At 46.6% G+C, this 14256-nt stretch overlaps 1 protein-coding gene across 1 annotated transcript in view; it reads left to right on the top strand.

Moving 5' to 3' along the window:
- The first annotated feature begins 3286 nt into the window (after window positions 1-3286).
- LOC127045661 (opsin-5-like) overlaps window positions 3287-14256 on the top strand; it is an 83264-nt gene continuing 72294 nt past the window's right edge. The window contains exon 1 of the mRNA XM_050942005.1: window positions 3287-3540. The gene's annotated coding sequence lies outside the window, so the exon portion shown is untranslated. The remainder of the gene's footprint in view (window positions 3541-14256) is intronic.

Genomic DNA, 14256 nt, shown 5'->3' with positions numbered 1-14256 from the left:
CCTGGCAGGACTGGAACCAGCTACCACGTATTAATATCTGGACCTACTGTTGTTGCAACAATGTGTAAACCACTGCCAGTAGCCTCCCATGCTTCTCCTTCCTTTCCGCCCTATGGCTGGAGGGGTGTTCACTGGCCCCTTCACCTTGAATAGTCCCTTGCAATATGTTTAGTCACAGTTTGTTCCACCCTTGTGTTTAGCAGTGACACCGAGCTGCCTAGCGCTGCAGAAGAGCTCAATAGCTATTCCTATTCTCTGCCCTCCCCCGCCCCTCATACTAGCAAGCCAAGGTGGGGAAGAGAAAGGCACCCGAGGTGGGGGAGGTGCAGGCTGAGCCTCCAGGCGCTGAGGCACAACCCCGCCTAGCGCAGGGAGGCCAGGCACCCGGGCTCTGGCTGGCTGCGCGGCTCGCGAGCCGCAGGGGGCTCTGCCCAGAGCCAGCAGGTTGCAGGCTTGTGCCGAGCGAGTCTGCGTGCTTCGCGCAGCGCTAGCCAGGGGCGGCGCGTGAGCAGGGCGGTGCCTCCGCCGTCAGCCCGCGGGCGGGCGAGGCACGTGGAGACAACCGGGCTGTGCGGGGTGTTTCCGGGGGGGAGGGGGAAGCAGTGCGGCTCCTCACGTGGCGGAGTCTGGGCCCGCGCCTGTTAACACTTCATGCGCCTGCCAGTGTCTGCTCCTCACACAACCCATTCCCCGGCCGGCAGCTCCCCCGCTGCAGCGGCCCCTTACTGGCAAAGCTGGGGGGTGGACGTTACACTCCTGAATGCGATCTGCCCTTGTGTCCGACGGGCTCTGCTTTCTATCCCTTCTCTGCCTCCCCTCATCGGATCGCTGGCTCCCCTTCTCAGGCCTCCCTGGCGCGGATCCTGGGCTTGTGGCCGAAAACCACTTGCAAGGAAAAGAGCCTCCAGGCATCAGCCTCTCCGGAACTCCGACTGCAGCTCCCCGCCTCCGCCTCTCTTGCAATAAAGTCCTCGAGGGGGGGGAGGGGGGAAATCCCCCGGAAAAGCCTGCTGTTTGTTGTAATGGTGTTAAACATTAGGCGCAACCAGTGTTTTTTGGCAGCCCCGAGGAGAAGGGGAAACTCCGGGGGATGAGATCGCTCAGCAGCCTGAGCAGCACTGCCTGCAAAAACAGTGGGAAAAGATAAAGCTGGGGCTACCTGGCCTGGATCCTATTTTTGGTCCCCATTTCCCAAACCGTTTAATTAAAGAGTACAAGCCTAGCAGCTGCTCCTGCACTAAACAATGCCAGAGCATGAAGCTTCTCCGAGCATGAGCGCTTGCAAAAACTTGGAGCTGGCACCCAGACCTAGCCCAATCTTGCCGGCAGAAACTAGTGCATAAACTGAGAACAGGTTTTAAAAGCCGCCCCTGACGTCTGCTGGCCCATCATGCTGCAAAACCCCCGCTCTGGTTGGCGCGTGGATCCTACTGAATTCATCCAACAATGTGGTCCTTGTCCTCCAACTTCCATGGCATGAGTGGAGAACAGGTGCAGCTGCTCCCTTTATACCTCCAAAATTCCCGCCAGTGGTACATCACACACCTGATACAGCATAAGCGCTACAAAACCCAGTGCCAGCATCTGGATCCAGCTTGATTTTTGGCCGCAAGTCCCAAATATGCAACGTAAATATTCTTGTCCCTCCTGCAGTGGAAAAGCTGGATCTTGGCGCATCCTGTCCCAGTAGTGCTGGCAAAACACATCCCTGGTGCACCTTGTGGCTAGACAGCAGATGTAGTCATCCCTTTAAATCAAATACATCTGTACCCGATGCACTGAGTTTCTATGAAGCCACAGTAATCCAGGTACCGCATCTTGATCTTTCTAGATATTGCCATATTTCAGACCATACACTTGAGATTTGGCAGTGAAAGGAATGTAGCCGGTCAGGACGACCATTCTATATGGTTTTAGCTAATGAACTCCTCATTGGAGAGTTTTTTCCCAGGGCAGGCTAGAGTACTTAGGAACACATCTTCCATTGGGGTTCTCAAACTGGGGGCCGGAACCCCTTCGGGGGTCGCGAGGTTATTACATTGGGGGTCATGAGCTGTCAACCTCCACCCAAACCACGCTTTGCCTCCAGCATTTATAATCGTGTTAAATATATTAAAAGGTGTTTTTAATTTATAAGTGAGGGTCGCACTCAGAGGCTTGCTATGTGAAAGGGGTTACCACTAAAAAAAAGAATAAAAAATTGAGAGCCACTGCATACCTCTAGTAGTCACTTGCCAGGATTTATCGTGGATGTTTATAAGTAAGTGCAGCTACATTTGACTTTTGTTAATACAGTACAATGTAGAGGTTTGCGGCAGTAACTAAATAGCTGGATCCAGCACGAACTAGGTGCCACAAATGGGTTCGTTCTTACACTAATGTTGGAGCCTGAATTTTTGTGCTCAAATAAGAACAGCAGCAGGTGTTACCTATTTTGATACAATATGAAGCCGTCGGACCAAAAATGGCAGGCTCCAGGTGAGGTGTCTTTGCAGTGCTATTGAGCAGGAATTCACTGAGATCTGGAATGGCAGCAGCTGCCCTTCTCTGTTTAGTTGGTAGGGTCTTTGGGTTTACAGCAAAACAAAACACGAACAGACCACTGGAGCTGAATCCAGTAGGAGCCAGAGGCTGGGTTGATGGATGTAGAATTGTGAAACTTTTGTGCCAGTTTCCAAATAGAGTTTGGTGGGGGTGTTTTTTTTTGTTTGGTTTTTTTTTCTTTTTTGGTAGTAGGAGCAGCTGCATTCGTCCCCCGTTCTAAATACAATACAAGTTGTGGGATTAGGGTTAATATTTGGCAGGATCTGAGGTGTGTGTGTATGTGTGTGTTTCCTGTGCTATTGTGGCAGCAGGATGCAGAAAGGTCTAGATATTTTTCAGCGCAAGAAGCGGCTACCCTCGTTTCCTACTTAAATGGCACGATTTGGCAGGCTCCAGGTGCAGGATCTGGGTACAAGCGCTCGCCCAGGCTCTTGAATCCAGGATCTGGATCTTTTCGGGCTCAGCAGAAGCCGCTCTCGAGCCTGTACTTTGTCGGTCGCACTTCGGAGGCTGGAGCCAGACAAGCCGCAGGATGCGTCGGCCTCCAGGTGAACGCAGCGTTCGCCTCCCGCAGAGCGAAGCCTGAAAAGCCAAGCAGGGCGCAGGCACCGTCCGCTGCCGCCTTGCAAGCCGCGGTGGCTTCTGAGTGTCAGCCCGGGGAAGGGGGTGGGGGGCAGACCGGAAAACTCCCCCCAGCCTGCACACGTCGCTCTCTCTGCTATAAGAGAAGTCCCGGAGACGGGGCGGAACGGACTGGGGTTGCCAGTGCCATGGCAATTGCCCCCGCTCCAGCAGGAGCCGGGGAAGTGGAGGAGGGAGAAGAAGAAGCGGGAAGTCCTTCACTGCCTGCTCTGTGCGCCGCTGCCGGCGGTGTCCCTGCACGGCGGCCGCTGCCTTAGCCCCGGCGCTGGGGCAAGGGCTGGGACTGGCCCCTCCGCGTGAGCCCGCAGAGAGGATGTGGCGCTTCTAGCCAACGTCCCCCGGGCTCCGGCCAAGGTAGGTCCCCGGCGGCTGGAGAGCGCCAGGCGGGCGGCTGGGGCCGGGCAGCGGGACCCCCGCTAATAGCCGCTGAGCAAGTGCAGCAACAGGAGCTGGAGTCCCGCATTGGCCGGGCTAGGAGCTGGGGACCGACGGGAGGGGGCAGCTAATAGGCGAGCGGCTGTGCTGGGAGATTTACCGCAGGTCCGGGGATCCTGGTGGCAGGGCCGGGGCGAAGGGGGTCCCGTTCCTCCCAGCCGGGCAGGGGAGGGTGTAAGCACCAGTTCTGCTGATCCAGACACGCTTCTTCTCGGGGAGACTGGAGCGGCGGATTGCGGTGATTGTGACTCTATTTGCGGGACAGGAGAGAGGCTCTGTGGAGTGGATGGGTTAAGGGGATCCGCAGACTAAAAAGCACTCAAAGGCAACTGGCTAGATCAGGAGCGTTGTGCCTGGTCTCTCTTGCACTTCTCCAAGGACCACGGGGCTGAGTCCCGGAGCGCTCTTTCTTGCTTGATCCCATACTGTATTGCTAACCTCCAGCTTGGCGATTGCTCTTAGTTTGCAGCGTGTGAGGTTTTGAGAGAGCTTCCCTCTAACGCCGTTTGTTTACACTACAGAAGCAAAGGACAGCACCTCCTTGCCTGAATCACATCTAGTCTGGCTCATCCTAATAGAGAGTTTTCGATTCCCGTCCCCCCACGCCCCGGCCCACTTGGGGAACAGAGACCTAGCATGAGAGACCAGGAAGGTCTCAAGAGATATAGAATTAATTTCTTTTAACACGTTATCTGTATTACTTCCTTCAGCATTTCTGATCTACATTTGCAGGGGGAGATGTATGTTTATTTGGGTCTTTTTTTTTATATTACCACACACATTCTCCAATCTTTTTTGTCATTCTCAGCTTGGGGCTCAATTTTGTAAACTTGCATGTGTGAACTACTTTCAGCAGTAAAGTTAAGTGTTTGTAGGGTCCTCCTTTGAAAAATGAATACCTATATCACTCCATGAATAATACATATGTAGCATTGCAAAAAATCTATGTATGGTAACAGATGCTAACACTGAACCTCCTGGGCTGTAATTTCTGTGGTTTTCCTGTTCAGACATTGCCACCAGTTTTTACTGATTAAACATGGAGTAAAGTATCATCCCTATACCCTTACTGACACATTTTACAATAGTAATATCAGAGCACTTTTTAATCTTCCAAGCACTTTAATTCTCAGGACAACCCTGAGACTAAATATTATCTCCGTTTTACAAATTGGGAAACTAAAGCAGATGACAGAGCCAGATTTAAAAAAAAATTGCAACAGAGTTTAATAGAGAAAACAAACAGTTCAGTGTTTTTGTGGATTGCATGTGAACATGCTCAGCATTGCCTGCTCTCCTGAGTCTCCCAATATTTGGTATTTTACTTCATGTTCTAGCTCTTGGATTCAAATTATTATGAGACTCTCAATTCTCATGTAAAAAATTACCATAAATTCTGGCTCTTGTGATTTTGGTGAAAGGCTTGAAAACGTGACTGCAGCTGTCTGAAAAAACAAACAAAACAAAAAATAAGGCAAAGCAAGAACCCAGAATTGATTATTTTAGAATCTGATGACTTTTAAGTCAAGCATTTATTTTTGTTTAAGGAGAGATGAACGTCATGATTTTTGAATGTTTGGGGTTTGTACTGATTTGTTCTCTTTGCAATAATTTGTACCTCTTCACAAACACATTTCAGGCTCTGATAAACTAAGAAATTGTTTGCTTGGAGTCTTCCTTGGATTATTTGATAACAAATTTTGAGATTTGATTTGTGGATTGATTGGGGAAGTTTGTTTGTTTGTTCCCTCACTGAATGATCAAACCTTTATAAACTGCTTCTGTTGTGACCTAAATGTAACTTAGCTAAGAAACAAGTTTAATTTAGTGATTACATAAATCTCAGCTGCAAGCCCCAAACTTGCTCTTTTGTGAACAGTCATACAAACAAAACTGCTCAGATAACTGTTCTTGAGGAAAAAAGAGTTGAAAGGGCACAAATACTGTGGAAGTGAAATTGTTAATATTTGTCTACCTTTACAGCCCAATTTGATACTTAGCCACCCTGACAACATGCCCAAGTATCCTGTAAATAAGGGTATTGTGCAGCACTTCCAGTGTTGGGAGATCTGGCCTTCATGCAGTAAGAGCTATTCCATGTGTACTAATAAGCTTGCAGAGATGACATTGTTGCCCCTGCACTGAAGTGATCTCTGCAATGTCATCTACCAAAAGGAGACAGACACGGGCAGAGAATAGGTGCATTCTGTCTCCAACTCCGTTCTTCTCCATTCTGTGGCATTGTACATTTCTGTGTAGCGCTTGCCTCATCCTCGAAAAGTTCCTTCAAGTTCTAACTGAGCATGGCAGGCCCCCAGCTGCAGCTAGTTGGTATAATTCATCCACAACCCACCAAGCAGAATTACCTGTGACATCATGGGCACATGCATAGGTGGCTGGTGACCTGGCTGTTTGGGGAGGCTAGCTCCCGGCCCCTTTCCTTGTGCCTGAGGTCCCATCCCTCCATCTCCGACTCTTCCCCCCTTTCCCACAGAGTTCCCCCAGCCCTGGAGCACCAGGTGGCCAGTTCCCGGTGGCAGGCTGTGTTGGAACAATTTTAATAGTGGGGGTGCTGAGAGCCATTGAACCAAATTGCAAATCCTGTATATAATGGAAACCACTTCAAGCCAGGGGGTGCAGCAGCACCCTCCACACCTCTAGTTCTAGCATCTATGCCGGGCAGGCAGCACAGCCCCAGTGCCAGCCGCCCCCAGACCCCATGGCTGGCCAGCTAGAGCCAGCCACCCTGTGTCAGGGCAGAATGCTGGGAACTGCAGGAGGGGACCCTGGGGGGCAGGGGCACACCAGGCTGTTTGGGGAGGCATAGTCTACCCCAGCCTATGATACCCGCCACCCATGGGTACACTTACTCTCCTATGGGAGGATGTAATCTCCATGAGAAATGGCTCATAAAGAGAGTGTCTAAGCAGTGGATAAGTAAAGCTATGTCCACATTACAGTGTGCTCAGAAACAGCACAACCCTGACACATCTGTTCTGCCGCTTTCAGCTAGTTTGATTGCAATGCAGCTTCTACTCTAAAATGCTCTAGAAGTTATGATATCCAGGGAGATGCTGGTAGTAAATTCAACCTGTTTTTACATATAGTAGAGCAACAGGTGGACCTCTTGAGTCACCTATGTTTTCTGCAATTATAAGTTGCTATTTGCAGTGCATCAAGGTGTGCAATTTCCAGCACTATAACAAAGGGTTCAGAATAGTTGCCTGTCAAAGCATATTGACCTACTCGCAATTACACGCTGTAATAGGCACAAACTAGCCCCTTATTATATACATCATACAGGGCAAGCATGGCCTGGTTTGGATTCCAGATAGAACAAGTGAACTCTGTAAGTAGTGTTTCCCCATAGGCTTGGGAATTACAGGCAATGCATGATGGGAAAGGAGCTAGGTTATAAGGAACAGGAGTACTTGTGGCACCTTAGAGACTAACAAATTTATTTGAGCATAAGCTTTCGTGGGCTACAGCCCACTTCATCAGATGCATGGAATGGAACATAAGAAGAGTGTGTGTGTGTAATATATATATTATACACACATACAGAGAAGATGCCATACCAGCTCTAAGAAGCTAATTAATTAAGATGACCTGTTATCAGCAGGAAAAAAATTTTTGTAGTGATGATCAAGATGGTCAGTTACAGACAGTTGACAAGAAGAGTAAGGATAGTTATAAGGAAATAGATTCAAGTAGTGTAATGACTCAGCCATTCCCAGTCTCTATTCAAGCCAGAGTTAATGGTATCTAATTTGCAAATCAGTTCAAGCTCAGCAGTTTCTCACTGGAGTCTGTTTTTGAAGTCTTTCTGTTGCAAAATTGCCACATTCAGGTCTGTTATTGAGTGGCCAGAGAGATTGAAGTGTTCTCCTACTGGTTTTTGAGTGTTGTCAGATTTGCGTCTGTTTATACTTTTGCGTAGAGACTGTCTGGTTTGGCCAGTGTACATGGCAGAGGGGCATTGCTGGCACATGATTGTTACACTGGTCTACAATTTTTGAGAAGTCGTCTGCTTCAGAGATAAAATATGATATTTATTATGTATTTTGATGTGCTGAATTCAAATATGACAATTAAATTGATTGGCTACTGTTTCTAAGATATTTAAGTTTTTACATTTGATGTCTATGTATATTGTGTAGATAGTAGAGTTTTAATCATAAATTGTAAACCTAGGTCTTTTCATGTGTTTATGGTTGCTTTACATAATATTTCACCTGTCCTGTTTATGTAACACTTTAAAAATCAGCAAAAGGTTTATATAAATAAAATTTATTATGAAACAAAAGACAAACTATTATGTACATAGTTTAGTCCTATTCAGTGTCTACTCAGCGCTTCTTGGCTTGTCTCTTGTATTCATTAAATGGAGCATCTCTTGTCACTGTCCAGCAATAGTCTGCAAGCATTGATGGGCTCCATTTGCCCTGATAGCCTGCCAGGAGATTCCACTGCTGTAGTCTGGAGCCCAACAGCTCTGCCTTACTCTTGGGTAGTTCCAAATCCCTGACAAGGTCATTCAGTTCACCTTGTGTTATGAGGTGTGGTTCAGAGGAGGAGGATGGGAGGAAATGTGGGTCCGGTGACATTGAGGGTTCAGGACCAGAAGTTTCATCCTCTTCCTTGTCTGACTCAAGTGAGAATTACTCTGGTGGATCAGTAACCGGCAGTCCTTCTCCCTGGGGTACTGGGCGTATAGCTGATGGAATGTTTGGATAATACACAGTCCACTTTTTCTTCTTGGACACACCTTTCCCAACTGGAGGCACTGTGCAGAAGTAACAATTGCTGGTATGATCTGTTGGCTCTCTCCAAATCATTGGCACTGCAAAAGGCACAGATTTCCTTTTCCTGTTCAACCACTGGCAAAGATTTGTTGCACAAGTGTTGCAGCATATGTGTGGGGCCCACCTCTTGTCCTGATCTCCAATTTGGCAGCCAAAATAAAGGCTCTCTTAACCATAGTGGTTAGACTGCGCTTTTGTGATGCAAAAGTCACTTCACCACAAACATAGCAGAAGTTATCTGCACTGTTCACACAAGTACGAGGCATCTCTGCTCACTTTGGCTAAACAGAAATGTGTCCCTTTGCAAAATCAAACACTGACAAAGAAGAGAGCACGACACTGTATGATTTCTAGAGCTGATATAGGGCAATTTGTTCAGCAGAGTGATGTAAGCTTCATTATGATTGCATCATCCGTGACTTCTAGGAATAACATGATGCAATTCATATCATGTATGACGCAATACCAGCTTCAGATTGCATCATTCATTGTTTTGCCTCAAAAGCAAGTACTGTCCAAACCCAGTCATAGATTTATTCATAGATCCAGTCAAAGATGTATTTTAGTCATTTCTGGTTTAAATTGAGATCCCTTCCCTTTATAATTCACTTATCCTCCGCCATTCCCAAGTCAAGGGTCATATATACTGACCCAATAGCATATCTTGAAAACTAGAGCCAATCAACAATTTTAAGCATCATTTTCATTCTCAGTGACCCAGAATTAGTAAAGTTGGACTCCATGGTCTGTTCCACATAGAGCATAGCAGCTTGCTTTTTCTCCCCCACTTAGGCCATGGCTACACTTACAGTTCTGCAGCGCTGGTAGTTACAGCTGTGTTCATACAGCTGTGTAGGGCCAGCGCTGCAGTGTGGCCACACTGACAGCTACCAGCGCTGCAGTGTGGCCACATTTGCAGCACTTGCAGCACTGTTGGGAGTGGTGCATTGTGGGCAGCTATCCCAGCATTCAAGTGGCTGCAACGTGCTTTTCAAAAGAGGGGGGTGAGGTGGAGTGTGACAGGGAGCATGGGGGAGACAGAGAGAGTGGATTTTTGGAGCTGACACTGTTCTCAGCTCCCTGCCTTGCAAATTCTAAGGACTGGAAGATACACAGTGCCTACCTTCAATCATTTTAAAAGTTTTGACCTTTCCCCCACCTGTCTCTTATTCACTAAATGCTAATTATGCACTCCTAAATAGCTGTCAGACCACATAAACAGTTGCTCAACGTTACCCCTCCCCCCTCTCTCCTCAAGCAAACAGCTTTGAACATTCCAAAGCAATCTCCTGCCTTCGCTGGCTCGCTCGCTGGAGCAAAGAGCAGCTGTGTTTGTTTTTTAGCAAGTAGCTATGGGGAGATCGGAGTTCAGCCATTCTTCTGGTTTGTTGTGGACAGGAATTCTGGGATACCTCCTTATACCCCAGAGGCCAATAAAAGTGCTGGTGGTGTCCACACTTGCTGACCAGCGCTGCATTGCCAGCGCTGGAATCGCTACACCCGAGGCAGACTAGGTGTACAGCCAGCGCTGCAACCAGGGAGTTGCAGCACTGGTTGTGCTTTGCAAGTGTGGCCACATCCTGAGTTGCAGTGCTGTAACCCCCTCACCAGCGCTGCAACTGTCCAGTGTAGCCAAGCCCTTAGACCTACCACAAAAGTAGTAGAAATGATCTTCGCTGTTTTTTTGAAGGTTGTGGTTTTAAACCCCGCTGATGAGCCTTGAGAGGGGCAGGCAGGGAAATGGGTATATGTATAAAATTTAGTTCAATATCTCAGGAATAATAGCTGGAATGACTTTATATTGCAACATTGTGTTTAGAAATGAACATGGATGCTGTAGTAATAATTGTTTTGCTGTTGTATTTTCAGTGTTTGTAGTCATCAAGAATAGCAGTGGTGCTAACTCTTGTGACACTTCAAAAAAAAAGTCACAATATTTGGTCTTTAAGAAAGACTCAGCTGCTGGAGTCAGGTGATTAAAAAAAAGTGAAATTGGAGTCTCATGTAAAGTAAGTTGCTAGCCCTCAAGACATGGAGAAAAGCCAGAAAACATGACCTGAGTGTACCCCAAAGGCTCTACATCTAGAAAACCAATAACAAGAACCCTATTGTAAACGGGCAGCACTCACTCCTGCGGTGCCTCCTGCTGGTTGCTTCAGGGAATTAGCTCAGGTTCCAGCCTGGAGCACCCTCTGCAGGCCAGTGATCTGCCTTGTTTCCTGCTACAGGCCCTGTGTCCCTCCCTGGACCCCGGTGCCCTTTTTATGTGGGGTTCTGCCCCCTGGCAGCAACCCCTTTTCCTTAGGAGTTTCCCCTCCCTGGGAACCCCCCCCCACCCTCTATCCCCACTTTGCCTCAGTGTAGGCTACTGCCAGTCATTGTCTAGCCCCACACCCTGGGGCAGACTGCAGTATCAGCCACTCATCATCAGCAAAGGGGTTTGGACCTGCTGCCTTGGCCTAGCCCTGGATTGCACCCTACAACCCCAGTACCTCCTGGCCTAATTCTAGGCCACAGCCTGGGACTTTCCAGGCAAGGGCTCCCCAGCTCCACTGCCTTTCCCCAGCCCTGCTTCACACTAGGTACCTTGTCTAGTTCCCAGCAGCCAGACCCTTCTCCCTCTACAGCCAGAGGAAGACTGTCTCCCTTGGCTTCCCTGGCCTTCTTATTAGGCCCTGTTGCTCAGCTTGGGGCGTGGCCCCCAGCTGCAGCCACTTCCCCAAATCAGCCCAGCCTAAAGGCTGCTTTCCCAAGCCACAGACCCTTCTCAGGGCTGTTTTTAACCCCTTCCAGGCCAGAGCAGAGACCCACTCTGCTACACTATATATATATTTATATAAAATATATTTTTATATTATATAATATAATTTTTCCCCCCCAAGGCCTGAGTTTTCATTTATGAATGTCTGGGATTGGCAATGTTAGACAGGATGTGGCACTTTCTGTGGATTATGTCTGAAACTGAGAACAGCGGGAGATTTTGCTGAGCCCAGAGGCTGCAAGACCCTGTGTCAACTCCAGAAAGGTCAGAGCTTGTTTTAATAAACTTGTATTTCAAGAAAGCAATCTCATTCTTTAAGGAGTAACTCTGGCACGTAGGGAAACTTGATGCCTCCAAGCCCTGCTAATGAGCAATGGAGGCTGTCACCTGTAGGTCACCAATTTGAATCCTGCCCAGCCTAGCAGGAATTAAAAGTTGTTCCTGTCTAATGGATGTTTAGTGATTGCCATATACGAGGAGTTGGGGTCCTGGTTCCACCACCCACATCACAAGCTCACTACCATACTTTGCACTAGAATGTGCAAGCTTTTTGGAAAGAGTCTGGGAACCTTCTACACAGTGCTGAACACAATGGAGCCTTAGTCTCAAATGTATCCTCAAGCAAGAGCTCCTGCATCAGGGACCAAAAACACATGCATTAAAATCAAATTAATTAAGCTTGAGAGAGTTGGCAACACTGTTGTTGGGCTAACCGCATGACTTGGGTGGGATGAGGGTTGACTCATGATTTTTGAAGTTTGAGACCAGCAATATTAGGAAATTGTAGGTCTTTAGTACTCCTGGAAAATAAGGCCCCATGCAAGCTCAGTCAACACATGAGCAGCTCAGCTTTTTTGTGGATGACCTTAACTTTTCTGCTACTGAGTTACAAGAGCATTGTGTGTGTGTGAGAGAGATTGGGGCTTCATTTTATTTTGTTTATTGAATATGAAGTATTGCTTATTTTTCCTCCACAGATTTAGAGCAATACACAGTGGCTTTCCTCCAGACTCCCTACTACAGTATCTTATTGGGTCTTCAGTGGTTTGCCAAAGGATAATCCAGAAGTCAGTACTCGGATTAGAATTCGGGAGGTTTTTGTCTTCCAGGCTTGTGTTAACAATGCTCAACCACACCCTTTACATGTATGAGTACTAGGCTCTAACCCTTCACTGCTGTGCCCTCGAAATTCAGTCCTGTGCAGAGCCAACACTAAGCCCCTCTTAAGTTCTTAAAACAGGCCTCAAGTGAGGGTATAGTGTGGAGCCTCTTGAGGAGTGAATTTTGTCCTTAAGACCTTTTAATTGAGCCTGGATTGCATGGGTCATGGCAGCCGAGGTCTCAACTGATATAATTACCTTCTGAAATCTTACCTAGTGGCTCATATTTATACTGGAGAGAGGAAGCCCTATTCAAAGTCAATAAAATACTTTCAATATAGAAATGAATGAATCCCTTTTAGATACATCCTGTTGAAAAAGTGCATTCTATTAAAACAGAACTCAAGACAACAGAATCTGGATATGGTTAGTTTCCATTGAAGTCATCTTCCTGCTGACTTCAACAGGAGTTCGATTGGACCTTAAGCCTGAGAGAACATTTGGAAAGGCTTGAGGAAAAGTAAACTGATTAGCTCTGATCTTTTCCTTTCTCTTTTCGGTTCTGTAATCAATCAAGACATAAGGAAGAAATGAAGGGGAAAGCAGGAAACGTCTAGCGAAATGGAGGCCTTGGGGAACCTTGAAGGGGAAAAAACTCAAAGGATGAAATCCTGTCTCCATTGAAGTCAATGTCAAAATGGCCATTGACTTCAAGGGGGGCCCAGGATTTCATTGAACCAATTGTTGATAATATTACAGAATGACTTTTTTTTTTTCCAAAACCAGTCACTTAAATTGCATCCACAAAGGGCTGGATTATGCACTTGTGTATATGTAATTGAGGAAGCATAGTATTTAATGGGCTGTTTGGTGTGGATACATAGATGCAATTTCATCCACTTTATGGTTTGATGGTGAAATATTTGATTTATTACAGTGAAGATTTGGGCAACATAAAGTAAATTTTCAGGCCAATGTGCAGAAAACTAGGTTAGTAATTCTTATTTGTGTATTGCTGAAAATATATTTGTATAATATTTGGGTTATTGTAGGTTTTCAGACAAGCTTCCTGCCATGTACTTTAGGGTCTACTTATAGCCCCCTGTTTAGGATCAATAAATGATATATTTAGAGTACTGACAGTTGCCACTGATGACAAACAGGCTTAAAGCCACTTTGCCAGTGTCTTGTGGAGATTAAGAACTGTCACAAAGATATCACTTGAGATGCAGAAATTGCTCTCTGAAGTCCTTAGAGATAACAACTTAATGATATAGTATTCTAAGATTTGATTTTTAGAGTAGCCATAATGTGCAAATGCATACAAATAAACCACAAAGAACTCAGTTTTTATGGTTTGCATTAATTCTTCTACTGCCTTTTTATACCAGTTTTCCCTTTATTATAAATTCACTGGCTTTGCTCACCAGACTTTCCTTTTTTTGGTGAACTACCCATCGGGCTATATAAGCCATAAGGTGTTGGCAGAGCTGTGTGCTTAAATGGCAAAGTCAACAGTTTATGCTCTTTGATTTTTCATCTCTTTGCTGCTCTGGCTGTGCGTTCCTCATTCAGTTTCCATGAGATTTTTGTCCCATCTGCTTCCCTGTATGCTGCATAACTCATGTTGGTGGGGCTTTCTGAGCTGCATTCCTACCAAACAGGACTGGTGTTCAAGCAATATTGGCATCTTTTGATTCACATTTTTTTCCCACCCAAAAAGTATGCCTTGCGCTGAGCTTCCCATCAAAAAGCTTTTCTACCCAGCAATTTGTTTATCCTATCCTTAGGATGTGCACAACCACATTCCCAGTTGGCAAGACACTTGGTTGTTAATACAATTTGCTATAATACCTCTTTCAGAGATCTTGTAGCTCAAGTGGTAGCGGCTTGTCTTTTGGAGCTGAAGGACCAAGGTTCTAATCCTAGCTCCTAAATACTGTGTGTGAGACTTGTATATAGCTGTGGC

Source organism: Gopherus flavomarginatus, chromosome 2 (genome assembly GCF_025201925.1).
Source record: "Gopherus flavomarginatus isolate rGopFla2 chromosome 2, rGopFla2.mat.asm, whole genome shotgun sequence".
NCBI classification, from domain to species: domain Eukaryota; kingdom Metazoa; phylum Chordata; order Testudines; family Testudinidae; genus Gopherus; species Gopherus flavomarginatus.
Note: the sequence above shows the minus strand (reverse complement) of the source record. Positions and strands in the feature narration are given on the sequence as shown.